Source organism: Camelina sativa, chromosome 8, assembly GCF_030686135.1.
Source record: "Camelina sativa cultivar CO46 ecotype springtype chromosome 8, ASM3068613v1".
NCBI classification, from domain to species: domain Eukaryota; kingdom Viridiplantae; phylum Streptophyta; class Magnoliopsida; order Brassicales; family Brassicaceae; genus Camelina; species Camelina sativa.
Genome location: NC_141887.1, coordinates 17,139,033 through 17,153,559, shown reverse-complemented (window position 1 = coordinate 17,153,559; position 14,527 = coordinate 17,139,033).

Sequence of the window (14,527 nt, the reverse complement as noted above, 5' to 3'; positions counted from 1 at the left end):
TCAAATTCAACCCCAACTCTTGTAATTAGTCAAATGCATTGGATTGTTACATATTTTGACCCTAGAAACAGTAACAAAGCTGTTTACTGCTTCGAATCAATGTTTTCTCGGTTTTAGCCTGTTTTCTCGGTTTAATCCTTTTTTGGGATAAAACAGGTTTAAGTGATGTCTAAACACTCGAAATTCATTACAAACCCTTACAATTAGTCAAATGAATTGGATTGTCACACATTCTTACTCAGAATCAGTAACAAAGCTTTTTCCTACTTCAAATCAATGTTTTCTCGGTTTTACCCTGTTTTGGGACAAAATGGGTATAATTGTTGTCTAAAAACTATAAATTCAACCCGAACTCTTACAATTTGTCAAATGCATTGGATTGTTACATATTTGGACCCTAGAAACAGTAACAAAGCTGTTTACTGCTTCAAATCAATCTTTTCTCGGTTTAAGCCTGTTTTGGGATAAAACAGGTTTAAGTGTTGTCTAAACATTCCAAATTCATCCCAAACACTTACAATTAGTCAAATGCATTCAATTTTCACACATTCCGACCCTAGAAACAGTAACAAAGCTGTTTATTGCTTCGAATCAATGTTTTCTCGGTTTTAGCCTGTTTCGGGACAAAATTGGTAGAAGTGTTGTCTAAACAATTCCAATTCAACCGGAACTCTTCGAATTAGTCAAATGCTTTGGATTGTTACATATTTTGACCCTATAAACATTAACAAAGCTGTTTACTGATTTGAATCAATGTTTTCCTTGTTTTAGCATGTTTTCTCAATTTAAGTCTAATTTTGGGATAAAACGGGTTTCAATGATGCCTAAACAGTTCAAATTCATCACGAAATATTACAATTAGTCAAATGAATTGGATTATCACACAGTCTCACCCATAAACATTAACAAAGCTTTTTACTACTTCAAATCAATGTTTTCTCGGTTTTACCCTGTTTCGGGACAAAATGGGTATAATTGTTGTCTAAACACTTGAAATTCAACCCGAACTCTTATAATTAGTCAAACTCATTGGATTGTTACATATTTTAACACAAGAAACAGTAACAAAGCTGTTTACTGCTTCAAATCAATGTTTTCTCGGTTTTAGCTTGTTTCGGGACAAAATGGGTATAATTGTTGTCTAAACACTTCAAATTCAACCCGAACTCTTATAATTAGTCAAATACATTGGATTGTTACATATTTTGACCCTAGAAACAGTAACAAAGCTGTTTACTGCTTCAAATCAATGTTTTCTCGGTTTAAGCCTGTTTTGGGATAAAACAGGTTTAAGTGTTGTCTAAACACTCCAAATTCATCCCAAACACTTACAATTAGTCAAATGCATTCGATTGTCACACATTCTGACCCTAGAAACAGTAACAACGCTGTTTACTGCTTTGAATCAATGTTTTCTCGGTTTTAGCCTGTTTCGGGACAAAATGGGTAGAAGTGTTGTCTAAACAATTCAAATTCAACCGGAACTCTTCGAATTAGTCAAATGCTTTGGATTGTTACATATTTTGACCCTATAAACATTAACAAAGCTGTTTACTGATTTGAATCAATGTTTTCCTTGATTTAGCATGTTTTCTCAATTTAAGTCTAATTTTGGGATAAAACGGGTTTCAGTGATGCCTAAACAGTTCAAATTCATCACGAAATATTACAGTTAGTCAAATGAATTGGTTTATCACACAGTCTCACCCATAAACATTAACAAAGCTTTTTGCTACTTCAAATCAATGTTTTCTCGGTTTTACCCTGTTTCGGGACAAAATGGGTATAATTGTTGTCTAAACACTTGAAATTCAACCCGAACTCTTATAATTAGTCAAATTCATTGGATTGTTACATATTTTAAAACAAGAAACAGTAACAAAGCTGTTTACTGCTTCAAATCAATGTTTTCTCGTTTTTAGCTTGTTTCGGGACAAAATGGGTATAATTGTTGTCTAAAAACTTCAAATTCAACCCGAACTCTTATAATTAATCAAATACATTGGATTGTTACATATTTTGACCCTAGAAACAGTAACAAAGCTGTTTACTGCTTCAAATCAATGTTTTCTCGGTTTAAGCCTGTTTTAGGATAAAACAGGTTTAAGTGTTGTCTAAACACTCCAAATTCATCCCAAACACTTACAATTAGTCAAATGCATTCGATTGTCACACATTCTGACCCTAGAAACAGTAACAACGCTGTTTACTGCTTTGAATCAATGTTTTCTTGGTTTTAGCCTGTTTCGGGACAAAATGGGTAGAAGTGTTGTCTAAACAATTCAAATTCAACCGGAACTCTTCTAATTAGTCAAATGCTTTGGATTGTTACATATTTTGACCCTATGAACATTAACAAAGCTTTTTACTGATTCGAATCAATGTTTTCCTTGTTTTAGCATGTTTTCTCAATTTAAGTCTAATTTTGGGATAAAACGGGTTTAAGTGATGCCTAAACAGTTCAAATTCATCACGAACTTTTACAATTAGTCAAATGAATTGGATTGTCACATATTCTCACCGAGAAACATTAACAAAGCTATTTACTACTTCAAATCAATGTTTTCTCGGTTTTACCCTGTTTCGGGACAAAATGGGTGTAATTGTTGTCTAAACACTTCAAATTCAACCGAAACTCTTATAATTAGTCAAATGCTATGGATTGTTACATATTTTGACCCTAGAAACAGTAACAAAGCAGTTTACTACTTCAAATCAATGTTTTCTCGGTTTTACCCTGTTTCGGGACAAAATGGGTGTAATTGTTGTCTAAACACTTCAAATTCAACCGGAACTCTTATAATTAGTCAAATGCTATGGATTGTTACATATTTTGACCCTAGAAACAGTAACAAAGCAGTTTACTGCTTCGAATCAATGTTTTCTCGGTTTAAGCCTGTTTTGGGACAAAATGGGTATAAGTGTCGTCTAAACAATTCAAATTCAACCCGAACTCTTGTAATTAGTCAAATGCTTTGGATTGTTACATATTTTGACCTTATAAACATTAACAAAGCTGTTTACTGCTTCAAATCAATGTTTTCTCGGTTTTATCCTTTTTCGGGACAAAATGGGTATAAGTGTTGTCTAAACACTTCAAATTCAACCCGAACTCTTGTAATTTGTCAAATGCATTGCATTGTTAAATATTTTGATCCTAGAAACAGTAACAAAGCTGTTTACTGTTTCGAATCAATGTTTTCTCGGTTTTAGCCTGTTTTCTCGGTTTAAGCCTTTTTTTGGGATAAAACGGGTTTAAGTGATATCTAAACACTCGAAATTCATCACAAACTCTTACAATTAGTCAAATGAATTGGATTGTCACACATTTTCACCCAGAAACAGTAACAAAGCTTTTTACTACTTCAAATCAATGTTTTCTCGGTTTTAGCCTGTTTCGGGACAAAATGGGTATAATTGTTGTCCAAAAACTATAAATTCAACCTGAACTCTTATAATTAGTCAAATGCATTGGATTGTTACATATTTTGACCCTAGAAACAGTAACAAAGTTGTTTACTGCTTCAAATCAATGTTTTCTCGGTTTAAGCCTGTTTTGGGATAAAACAGGTTTAAGTGTTGTCTAAACATTCCAAATTCATCCTAAACACTTACAATTAGTCAAATGCATTCGATTGTCACACATTCTGACCCTAGAAACAGTAACAAAGCTGTTTACTGCTTCGAATCAATGTTTTCTCGGTTTTATCCTGTTTTGGGACAAAATTGGTAAAAGTGTTGTCTAAACAATTCAAATTCAACCAGAACTCTTACAATTAGTTAAATGCATTGGATTTTCACACATTCTGACCCTAGAAACAGTAACAAAGCTGTTTACTACTTCGAATCAATGTTTTCTCGGTTTTAGCCTGTTTCGGGACAAAATGGGTATAAGTGTCGTCTAAACAATTCAAATTCAACCCGAACTCTTGTAATTAGTCAAATTCTTTGGATTGTTACATATTTTGACCCTAGAAACAGTAACAAAGCTGTTTACTGCTTCGAATCAATGTTTTCTCGGTTTAAGCCTGTTTTGGGATAAAACAGGTTTAAGTGTTGTCTAAACATTCCAAATTCATCCTAAACACTAACAATTAGTCAAATGCATTCGATTGTCACACATTCTGACCCTAGAAACAGTAACAAAGCTGTTTACTGCTTCGAATCAATGTTTTCTCGATTTTAGCCTGTTTTGGGACAAAATTGCTAGAAGTGTTGTCTAAACAATTCAAATTCAACCAGAACTCTTACAATTAGTCAAATGCATTGGATTTTCACACATTCTGACCCTAGAAACAGTAACAAAGCTGTTTACACTTCGAATCAATGTTTTCTCGGTTTTAGCCTGTTTCGGGACAAAATGGGTATAAGTGTCGTCTAAACAATTCAAATTCAACCCGAACTCTTGTAATTAGTCAAATGCTTTCGATTGTTAAATATTTTGACCTTCTAAACATTAACAAAGCTGTTTACTGCTTCAAATCAATGTTTTCTCGGTTTTAGCCTTTTTCGGGACAAAATGGGTGTAATTGTTGTCTAAACACTTCAAATTCAACCGGAACTCTTATAATTAGTCAAATGCTATGGATTGTTACATATTTTGACCTTAGAAACAGTAACAAAGCAGTTTACTGCTTCGAATCAATGTTTTCTTGGTTTAAGCCTGTTTTGGGACAAAATGGGTTTAAGTGTTGTCTAAACAATTCAAATTCAACCCGAACTCTTGTAATTAGTCAAATGCTTTGGATTGCTACATATTTTGACCTTATAAACATTAACAAAGCTGTTTACTGCTTCAAATCAATGTTTTCTCGGTTTTATCCTTTTTCGGGACAAAATGGGTATAAGTGTTGTCTAAACACTTCAAATTCAACCCGAACTCTTGTAATTTGTCAAATGCATTGGATTGTTAAATATTTTGATCCTAGAAACAGTAACAAAGCTGTTTACTGTTTCGAATCAATGTTTTCTCGGTTTTAGCCTGTTTTCTCGGTTTAAGCCTTTTTTTGGGATAAAACGGGTTTAAGTGATATCTAAACAATCGAAATTCATCACAAACTCTTACAATTAGTCAAATGAATTGGATTGTCACACATTTTCACCCAGAAACAGTAACAAAGCTTTTTACTACTTCAAATCAATGTTTTCTCGGTTTTAGCCTGTTTCGGGACAAAATGGGTATAATTGTTGTCCAAAAACTATAAATTCAACCCGAACTCTTATAATTAGTCAAATGCATTGGATTGTTACATATTTTGACCCTAGAAACAGTAACAAAGCTGTTTACTGCTTCAAATCAATGTTTTCTCGGTTTAAGCCTGTTTTGGGATAAAACAGGTTTAAGTGTTGTCTAAACATTCCAAATTCATCCTAAACACTAACAATTAGTCAAATGCATTCGATTGTCACACATTCTGACCCTAGAAACAGTAACAAAGCTGTTTACTGCTTCGAATCAATGTTTTCTCGGTTTTATCCTGTTTTGGGACAAAATTAGTAAAAATGTTGTCTAAACAATTCAAATTCAACCAGAACTCTTACAATTAGTTAAATGCATTGGATTTTCACACATTCTGACCCTAGAAACAGTAACAAAGCTGTTTACTACTTCGAATCAATGTTTTCTCGGTTTTAGCCTGTTTCGGGACAAAATGGGTATAAGTGTCGTCTAAACAATTCAAATTCAACCCGAACTCTTGTAATTAGTCAATTGCTTTGGATTGTTACATATTTTGACCCTAGAAACAGTAACAAAGCTGTTTACTGCTTCGAATCAATGTTTTCTCGGTTTAAGCCTGTTTTGGGATAAAATAGGTTTAAGTGTTGTCTAAACATTCCAAATTCATCCTAAACACTAACAATTAGTCAAATGCATTCGATTGTCACACATTCTGACCCTAGAAACAGTAACAAAGCTGTTTACTGCTTCGAATCAATGTTTTCTCGGTTTTATCCTGTTTTGGGACAAAATTGGTAAAAGTGTTGTCTAAACAATTCAAATTCAACCAGAACTCTTACAATTAGTTCAATGCATTGGATTTTCACACATTCTGACCCTAGAAACAGTAACAAAGCTGTTTACTACTTCGAATCAATGTTTTCTCGGTTTTAGCCTGTTTCGGGACAAAATGGGTATATGTGTCGTCTAAAGAATTCAAATTCAACCCGAACTCTTGTAATTAGTCAAATGCTTTGGATTGTTACATATTTTGACCCTAGAAACAGTAACAAAGCTGTTTACTGCTTCGAATCAATGTTTTCTCGGTTTAAGCCTGTTTTGGGATAAAACAAGTTTAAGTGTCGTCTAAACACTCCAGATTCATCCTAAACACTTACAATTAGTCAAATGCATTCGATTGTCACACATTCTGACCCTAGAAACAGTAACAAAGCTGTTTACTGCTTCGAATCAATGTTTTCTCGATTTTACCCTGTTTTGGGACAAAATTGGTAGAAGTGTTGTCTAAACAATTCAAATTCAACCAGAACTCTTACAATTAGTCAAATGCATTGGATTTTCACACATTCTGACTTTAGAAACAGTAACAAAGCTGTTTACTACTTCGAATCAATGTTTTCTCGGTTTTAGCCTGTTTCGGGACAACATGGGTATAAGTGTCGTCTAAACAATTCAAATTCAACCCGAACTCTTGTAATTAGTCAAATGCTTTCGATTGTTACATATTTTGACCTTATAAACATTAACAAAGCTGTTTACTGCTTCAAATCAATGTTTTCTCGGTTTTAGCCTTTTTCGGGACAAAATGGGTATAAGTGTTGTCTAAACACTTCAAATTCAACCCGAACTCTTGTAATTAGTCAAATACATTGGATTGTTACATATGTTGACCCTAGAAACAGTAACAAAGCTGTTTACTGCTTCGAATCAATGTTTTCTCGGTTTTAGCCTGTTTCGGGACAAAATGGGTATAAGTGTTGTCTAAACACTCCAAATTCAATCCGAACTCTTATAATTAGTCAAATGCTTTGGATTGTTACATATTTTGACCCTAGAAACAGTAACAACGATGTTTACTCCTTCGAATCAATGTTTTCTTGGTTTTAGCTAGTTTCTGGACAAAATGGGTATAAGTGTTGTCTAAACAATTCAAATTCAACCCGAACTCTTGTAATTAGTCAAATGCTTTGGATTGTTACATATTTTGACCTTATAAACATTAACAAAGCTGTTTACTGCTTCAAATCAATGTTTTCTCGGTTTTATCCTTTTTCGGGACAAAATGGGTATAAGTGTTGTTCAAACACTTCAAATTCAACCCGAACTCTTGTAATTTGTCAAATGCATTGGATTGTTAAATATTTTGACCCTAGAAACAGTAACAAAGCTGTGTACTGTTTCGAATCAATGTTTTCTCGGTTTTAGCCTGTTTTCTCGATTTAAGCCTTTTTGGGATAAAACGGGTTTAAGTGATATCTAAACACTCGAAATTCATCACAAACTCTTACAATTAGTCAAATGAATTGGATTGTCACACATTTTCACCCAGAAACAGTAACAAAGCTTTTTACTACCTCAAATCAATGTTTTCTCGGTTTTAGCCTGGGTATAATTGTTGTCTAAAAACTATAAATTCAACCCGAACTCTTGTAATTAGTCAAATGCTTTGGATTGTTACATATTTTGACCGTAGAAACAGTAACAAAGCTGTTTACTGCTTCGAATCAATGTTTTCTCGGTTTAAGCCTGTTTTGGGATAAAACAAGTTTAAGTGTCATCTAAACACTCCAGATTCATCCTAAACACTTACAATTAGTCAAATGCATTCGATTGTCACACATTCTGACCCTAGAAACAGTAACAAAGCTGTTTACTGCTTCGAATCAATGTTTTCTCGATTTTAGCCTGTTTTGGGACAAAATTAGTAGAAGTGTTGTCTAAACAATTCAAATTCAACCAGAACTCTTACAATTAGTCAAATGCATTGGATTTTCACACATTCTGACCCTAGAAACAGTAACAAAGCTGTTTACTACTTCGAATCAATGTTTTCTCGGTTTTAGCCTGTTTCGGGACAAAATGGGTATAAGTGTCGTCTAAACAATTCAAATTCAACCCGAACTCTTGTAATTAGTCAAATGCTTTCGATTGTTACATATTTTGACCTTATAAACATTAACAAAGCTGTTTACTGCTTCAAATCAATGTTTTCTCGGTTTTAGCCTTTTTCGGGACAAAATGGGTGTAATTGTTGTCTAAACACTTCAAATTCAACCGGAACTCTTATAATTAGTCAAATGCTATGGATTGTTACATATTTTGACCCTAGAAACAGTAACAAAGCAGTTTACTGCTTCGAATCAATGTTTTCTCGGTTTAAGCCTGTTTTGGGACAAAATGGGTATAAGTGTTGTCTAAACAATTCAAATTCAACCCGAACTCTTGTAATTAGTCAAATGCTTTGGATTGTTACATATTTTGACCTTATAAACATTAACAAAGCTGTTTACTGCTTCAAATCAATGTTTTCTCGGTTTTATCCTTTTTCGGGACAAAATGGGTATAAGTGTTGTCCAAACACTTCAAATTCAACCCGAACTCTTGTAATTTGTCAAATGCATTGGATTGTTAAATATTTTGACCCTAGAAACAGTAACAAAGCTGTGTACTGTTTCGAATCAATGTTTTCTCGGTTTTAGCCTGTTTTCTCGGTTTAAGCCTTTTTTGGGATAAAACGGGTTTAAGTGATATCTAAACACTCGAAATTCATCACAAACTCTTACAATTAGTCAAATGAATTGGATTGTCACACATTTTCACCCAGAAACAGTAACAAAGCTTTTTACTACTTCAAATCAATGTTTTCTCGGTTTTAGCCTGTTTCGGGACAAAATGGGTATAATTGTTGTCCAAAAACTATAAATTCAACCCGAACTCTTATAATTAGTCAAATGCATCGGATTGTTACATATTTTGACCCTAGAAACAGTAACAAAGCTGTTTACTGCTTCAAATCAATGTTTTCTCGGTTTAAGCCTGTTTTGGGATAAAACAGGTTTAAGTGTTGTCTAAACACTCCAGATTCATCCTAAACACTAACAATTAGTCAAATGCATTCGATTGTCACACATTCTGACCCTAGAAACAGTAACAAAGCTGTTTACTGCTTCGAATCAATGTTTTCTCGGTTTTATCCTGTTTTGGGACAAAATTGGTAAAAGTGTTGTCTAAACAATTCAAATTCAACCAGAACTCTTACAATTAGTTAAATGCATTGGATTTTCACACATTCTGACCCTAGAAACAGTATAAAAGCTGTTTACTACTTCGAATCAATGTTTTCTCGGTTTTAGCCTGTTTCGAGACAACATGGGTATAAGTGTCGTCTAAACAATTCAAATTCAACCCGAACTCTTGTAATTAGTCAAATGCTTTGGATTGTTACATATTTTGACCCTAGAAACAGTAACAAAGCTGTTTACTGCTTCGAATCAATGTTTTCTCGGTTTAAGCCTGTTTTGGGATAAAACAGGTTTAAGTGTTGTCTAAACATTCCAAATTCATCCTAAACACTAACAATTAGTCAAATGCATTCGATTATCACACATTCTGACCCTAGAAACAGTAACAAAGCTGTTTACTGCTTCGAATCAATGTTTTCTCGGTTTTATCCTGTTTTGGGACAAAATTGGTAAAAGTGTTGTCTAAACAATTCAAATTCAACCAGAACTCTTACAATTAGTTAAATGCATTGGATTTTCACACATTCTGACCCTAGAAACAGTAACAAAGCTGTTTACTACTTCGAATCAATGTTTTCTCGGTTTTAGCCTGTTTCGGGACAAAATGGGTATATGTGTCGTCTAAACAATTCAAATTCAACCCGAACTCTTGTAATTAGTCAAATGCTTTGGATTGTTACATATTTTGACCCTAGAAACAGTAACAAAGCTGTTTACTGCTTCGAATCAATGTTTTCTCGGTTTAAGCCTGTTTTGGGATAAAACAAGTTTAAGTGTCGTCTAAACACTCCAGATTCATCCTAAACACTTACAATTAGTCAAATGCATTCGATTGTCACACATTCTGACCCTAGAAACAGTAACAAAGCTGTTTACTGCTTCGAATCAATGTTTTCTCGATTTTACCCTGTTTTGGGACAAAATTGGTAGAAGTGTTGTCTAAACAATTCAAATTCAACCAGAACTCTTACAATTAGTCAAATGCATTGGATTTTCACACATTCTGACCCTAGAAACAGTAACAAAGCTGTTCACTACTTCGAATCAATGTTTTCTCGGTTTTAGCCTGTTTCGGGACAACATGGGTATAAGTGTCGTCTAAACAATTCAAATTCAACCCGAACTCTTGTAATTAGTCAAATGCTTTCGATTGTTACATATTTTGACCTTATAAACATTAACAAAGCTGTTTACTGCTTCAAATCAATGTTTTCTCGGTTTTAGCCTTTTTCGGGACAAAATGGGTGTAATTGTTGTCTAAACACTTCAAATTCAACCCGAACTCTTATAATTAGTCAAATGCTATGGATTGTTACATATTTTGACCCTAGAAACAGTAACAAAGCAGTTTACTGCTTCGAATCAATGTTTTCTCGGTTTAAGCCTGTTTTGGGACAAAATGGGTATAAGTGTTGTCTAAACAATTCAAATTCAACCCGAACTCTTGTAATTAGTCAAATGCTTTGGATTGTTACATATTTTGACCTTATAAACATTAACAAAGCTGTTTACTGCTTCAAATCAATGTTTTCTCGGTTTTATCCTTTTTCGGGACAAAATGGGTATAAGTGTTGTCCAAACACTTCAAATTCAACCCGAACTCTTGTAATTTGTCAAATGCATTGGATTGTTAAATATTTTGACCCTAGAAAAAGTAACAAAGCTGTGTACTGTTTCGAATCAATGTTTTCTCGGTTTTAGCCTGTTTTCTCGGTTTAAGCCTTTTTTGGGATAAAACGGGTTTAAGTGATATCTAAACATTCCAAATTCATCCTAAACACTAACAATTAGTCAAATGCATTCGATTGTCACACATTCTGACCCTAGAAACAGTAACAAAGCTGTTTACTGCTTCGAATCAATGTTTTCTCGGTTTTATCCTGTTTTGGGACAAAATTGGTAAAAGTGTTGTCTAAACAATTCAAATTCAACCAGAACTCTTACAATTAGTTAAATGCATTGGATTTTCACACATTCTGACCCTAGAAACAGTAACAAAGCTGTTTACTACTTCGAATCAATGTTTTCTCGGTTTTAGCCTGTTTCGGGACAAAATGGGTATATGTGTCGTCTAAACAATTCAAATTCAACCCGAACTCTTGTAATTAGTCAAATGCTTTGGATTGTTACATATTTTGACCGTAGAAACAGTAACAAAGCTGTTTACTGCTTCGAATCAATGTTTTCTCGGTTTAAGCCTGTTTTGGGATAAAACAAGTTTAAGTGTCATCTAAACACTCCAGATTCATCCTAAACACTTACAATTAGTCAAATGCATTCGATTGTCACACATTCTGACCCTAGAAACAGTAACAAAGCTGATTACTGCTTCAAATCAATGTTTTCTCGATTTTAGCCTGTTTTGGGACAAAATTAGTAGAAGTGTTGTCTAAACAATTCAAATTCAACCAGAACTCTTACAATTAGTCAAATGCATTGGATTTTCACACATTCTGACCCTAGAAACAGTAACAAAGCTGTTTACTACTTCGAATCAATGTTTTCTCGGTTTTAGCCTGTTTCGGGACAAAATGGGTATAAGTGTCGTCTAAACAATTCAAATTCAACCCGAACTCTTGTAATTAGTCAAATGCTTTCGATTGTTACATATTTTGACCTTATAAACATTAACAAAGCTGTTTACTGCTTCAAATCAATGTTTTCTCGGTTTTAGCCTTTTTCGGGACAAAATGGGTGTAATTGTTGTCTAAACACTTCAAATTCAACCGGAACTCTTATAATTAGTCAAATGCTATGGATTGTTACATATTTTGACCCTAGAAACAGTAACAAAGCAGTTTACTGCTTCGAATCAATGTTTTCTCGGTTTAAGCCTGTTTTGGGACAAAATGGGTATAAGTGTTGTCTAAACAATTCAAATTCAACCCGAACTCTTGTAATTAGTCAAATGCTTTGGATTGTTACATATTTTGACCTTATAAACATTAACAAAGCTGTTTACTGCTTCAAATCAATGTTTTCTCGGTTTTATCCTTTTTCGGGACAAAATGGGTATAAGTGTTGTCCAAACACTTCAAATTCAACCCGAACTCTTGTAATTTGTCAAATGCATTGGATTGTTAAATATTTTGATCCTAGAAACAGTAACAAAGCTGTTTACTGTTTCGAATCAATGTTTTCTCGGTTTTAGCCTGTTTTCTCGGTTTAAGCCTTTTTTTGGGATAAAACGGGTTTAAGTGATATCTAAACACTTGAAATTCATCACAAACTCTTACAATTAGTCAAATGAATTGGATTGTCACACATTTTCACCCAGAAACAGTAACAAAGCTTTTTACTACTTCAAATCAATGTTTTCTCGGTTTTAGCCTGTTTCGGGACAAAATGGGTATAATTGTTGTCCAAAAACTATAAATTCAACCCGAACTCTTATAATTAGTCAAATGCATTGGATTGTTACATATTTTGACCCTAGAAACAGTAACAAAGCTGTTTACTGCTTCAAATCAATGTTTTCTCGGTTTAAGCCTGTTTTGGGATAAAACAGGTTTAAGTGTTGTCTAAACATTCCAAATTCATCCTAAACACTAACAATTAGTCAAATGCATTCGATTGTCACACATTCTGACCCTAGAAACAGTAACAAAGCTGTTTACTGCTTCGAATCAATGTTTTCTCGGTTTTATCCTGTTTTGGGACAAAATTGGTAAAAGTGTTGTCTAAACAATTCAAATTCAACCAGAACTCTTACAATTAGTTAAATGCATTGGATTTTCACACATTCTGACCCTAGAAACAGTAACAAAGCTGTTTACTACTTCGAATCAATGTTTTCTCGGTTTTAGCCTGTTTCGGGACAAAATGGGTATAAGTGTCGTCTAAACAATTCAAATTCAACCCGAACTCTTGTAATTAGTCAAATGCTTTGGATTGTTACATATTTTGACCCTAGAAACAGTAACAAAGCTGTTTACTGCTTCGAATCAATGTTTTCTCGGTTTAAGCCTGTTTTGGGATAAAACAAGTTTAAGTGTCGTCTAAACACTCCAGATTCATCCTAAACACTTACAATTAGTCAAATGCAATCGATTGCACACATTCTGACCCTAGAAACAGTAACAAAGCTGTTTACTGCTTCGAATCAATGTTTTCTCGATTTTAGCCTGTTTTGGGACAAAATTGGTAGAAGTGTTGTCTAAACAATTCAAATTCAACCAGAACTCTTACAATTAGTCAAATGCATAGGATTTTCACACATTCTGACCCTAGAAACAGTAACAAAGCTGTTTACTACTTCGAATCAATGTTTTCTCGGTTTTAGCCTGTTTCGAGACAACATGGGTATAAGTGTCGTCTAAACAATTCAAATTCAACCCGAACTCTTGTAATTAGTCAAATGCTTTCGATTGTTACATATTTTGACCTTATAAACATTAACAAAGCTGTTTACTGCTTCAAATCAATGTTTTCTCGGTTTTAGCCTTTTTCGGGACAAAATGGGTATAAGTGTTGTCTAAACAATTCAAATTCAACCCGAACTCTTGTAATTAGTCAAATGCTTTGGATTGTTACATATTTTGACCTTATAAACATTAACAAAGCTGTTTACTGCTTCAAATCAATGTTTTCTCGGTTTTATCCTTTTTCGGGACAAAATGGGTATAAGTGTTGTCCAAACACTTCAAATTCAACCCGAACTCTTGTAATTTGTCAAATGCATTGGATTGTTAAATATTTTGACCCTAGAAACAGTAACAAAGCTGTGTACTGTTTCGAATCAATGTTTTCTCGGTTTTAGCTTGTTTTCTCGGTTTAAGCCTTTTTTGGGATAAAACGGGTTTAAGTGATATCTAAACACTCGAAATTCATCACAAACTCGTACAATTAGTCAAATGAATTGGATTGTCACACATTTTCACCCAGAAACAGTAACAAAGCTTTTTACTATCTCAAATCAATGTTTTCTCGGTTTTAGCCTGTTTCGGGACAAAATGGGTATAATTGTTGTCTAAAAACTATAAATTCAACCCGAACTCTTATAATTTGTCAAATGCATTGGATTGTTACATATTTTGACTCTAGAAACAGTAACAAAGCTGTTTACTGCTTGAAATCAATGTTTTCTCGGTTTAAGCCTGTTTTGGGATAAAACAGGTTTAAGTGTTGTCTAAACATTCCAAATTCATCCCAAACACTTACAATTAGTCAAATGCATTCAATTGTCACACATTCCGACCCTAGAAACAGTAACAAAGCTGTTTACTGCTTCGAATCAATGTTTTCTCGGTTTTAGCTTGTTTCGGGACAAAATTGGTAGAAGTGTTGTCTAAACAATTCCAATTCAACCGGAACTCTTCGAATTAGT